This window comes from Mauremys mutica, unplaced genomic scaffold (genome assembly GCF_020497125.1).
Source record: "Mauremys mutica isolate MM-2020 ecotype Southern unplaced genomic scaffold, ASM2049712v1 001067F_np12_obj, whole genome shotgun sequence".
Lineage (NCBI taxonomy): Eukaryota > Metazoa > Chordata > Testudines > Geoemydidae > Mauremys > Mauremys mutica.
The window spans coordinates 105,767-108,420 of NW_025423110.1; positions in this window are offsets into that span (position 1 = coordinate 105,767).

Here is a 2,654-nt window from a genome sequence, read left to right on the forward strand (position 1 = left end):
CATCTTCCTAACAGCCCAATAGCACCTTATTTCAGTGTGACTGGTTTGGGATGTGGGGATGTGACCCTGCGCTTCCCAGCTTATGGCTGCCCCTGCTGCTTAGCCAAAGGCCTAAGAACAAGGCCTCAGACGGTCACAGTAAGAGAAGGCCCAGACACAGGCAGACTGTGATTTTGATTCTTTGTTTTTATACCCCTGTAACTAGCTAAGTGATAAAAATACACTTAAGTTCTTAAACTATAGGCTTTACAGACAGGTCTGAATATCTCTATTCTAACCCATTCTGTGTCTGTCTTGTGTATTTAGATTGTAAATTCTTCAGGGCATGGGCCATCTACTGTTCTGTGTTTGTACTTGCCTAGCACAATGGGGACTCACTGTTAGTTCGTTCTTAGGCACTAAGGTAATGAATATGATTAACAACTCTCCTGCCACTTTGAGCCAAGGAAGCTGGCCTTGGGATGTTACTGCTTAAAAATGAGCTGGGGGTAAAACCATGGGATATTCTTTGTGACAAGTATCCCACAAATTCCACTGACTTCCCTTATTTTCTTTGCCTGCAGTAGGGCTTCCAGATTCCAAATCTGATGTGATCTCCCATCTGGAACGAGAGGAAGAGCGGTGGGTCCCAGATCTCCAGGGCGCTGAGAAAGAGGTGCTCCTGAGAGCTGCCTGCACAGGTAGGGAATTGGGATTCCCTCAAAAACTGTCTGTGATTTCAGGAAACATTTGGGATGCCCTACAAAGACCCTATGAGCCCTCCAAGTTCAGGATTGTTCCCTGCAGATGTGACTCATGGCTTCCCACCTATGCTCTGACAAGTGGCAGCAGGTCCCTGCCCAATGTAGCTTTCACCTGAGTGTTCTGGTGAAAATCAGCACCTGATAGGTTTGATCTCTCCCACACACATTTTGGTTTGTTCATCCCTTTTTCCATTCCTCTCTCTGACATTTCCTTTCTCTCCGGTGCAGGGAGTGACCTATGTCTGGATTCTCTCTGTATCCCATCAGGTGTTGGGATGGTGAGTGAGAATGAGGAGCAGAAACCCCAGCAGGAAGATGCTGAGCAAGTAGAACCACATGGAACGTTATCAGGAAGATCCAAAGGGAACGTTTCCGGGAGTTGTGCACTCCCAGAAAAAGAAACAGCCTGTGAGACTCAGCAGAGGTCAGAAGAAAACTTAAGTAGCCACTCAGACCTTATTCCACACGAGAGAATCAACTTGGAACAGACACGCTACACATGCCATGAGTGTGGGAAAAGCTTCAATGGGAGCTCAGACCTTGTCACTCATCAGAGAATGCACAGAGGAGAGAGACCCTACATGTGCTCCAAGTGGTGGAAAAGCTTCAGTCAGAGCTCTACCCTTATCACACACTGGAGAACCCACACTGGAGAGAAACCCTACATGTGCTCTGAGTGCGGGAAAAGCTTTAGTCGGCGCTCACACCTTATCACACATCGGAGAATCCACACAGGTGAGAAACCTTATGGATGTTCTGAGTGTGGGAAACACTTCCTTGATAGTTCAACCCTCATCTCACATCAGCGAATTCACACAAGAGAGAGACCCTACACGTGCTCTGAGTGCGGGAAAAGCTTTAGTCAGCGCTCACACCTTATCACACATCTTAGAATCCACACAGGAGAGAAGCCCTACACATGCTTTGAGTGCGGGAAACGCTTCAATTGGAGCTCACACCTTATCACACATAGGAGAATCCACGCAAGGTGAGAAACCTTATGGATGCTCTGAGTGCGGGAAAAGCTTGAATCGGAGCTCACACCTTACCAGGCATCAGAAAATCCACGTAAGAGAGAACTGTAATAAATGCCTTGACTAGGGCTGAGCAAAGATTTTTTTGTTTTGTTTTTTAAATCACATTTGCTAATTCCCGCATAGTGATCTTTGCACCATCTTCACCGTAGTAGCTCAGCTCCCCCAGATGAGTTGCCTGCTTCTGCCTTTTCCAGCTCACCCTTCTTTGGGGTCAGTCCTGTGATCTTTTCTATTGAGCCGTAGGAGTGTATGTCATAGAACCATAGAATATCAGGGTTGGAAGGGACCTCAGGAGATATCTAGTCCATTCCCCTGCTGAAAGCAGGACCAACCCCAACTAAATCAACCCAGCCAGGGCTTTGTCAAGCCGGGCCTTAAAAATCTCTCAGGATGGAGATTCCACCATCTCCCTAGGTAACCCATTCCAGGGCTTCACCACCATCTTAGCAAAATTAGTTTCCTAATATCCAACCTAGATGGCTCCCACTGCAACTTGAGACCATTGCTCCTTGTTCTGTCATCTGCTACCACTGAGAACAGTTAAGCTCCATCAGCTCCAGGTTGGGGGGAGAGGTTTGATTCCCAACAAGCTACACTGAGGCAAAAACTACCTGTGCCTGACATCCACTAGGGCTGCACATGGCGTTGGCTGCTCAAGTTAGTGATCTTGGTGTAAAAAGACAATTATAGTTGTTGTGCAGATGCAGCCCAGTTGCAGTGGTTGGCATTAGCTTTCCCCTTGTCCTGACCTAAACTCCATCACTTTTCCTGGTCTAAAGAAACCCTGAGCATCACGGTTATACTGTTTCCCCATTTCACAGCAATTGTTAGTCATCGAGTTCTCCCTTGGGGCACAAATTGTTTCATTCCCAGT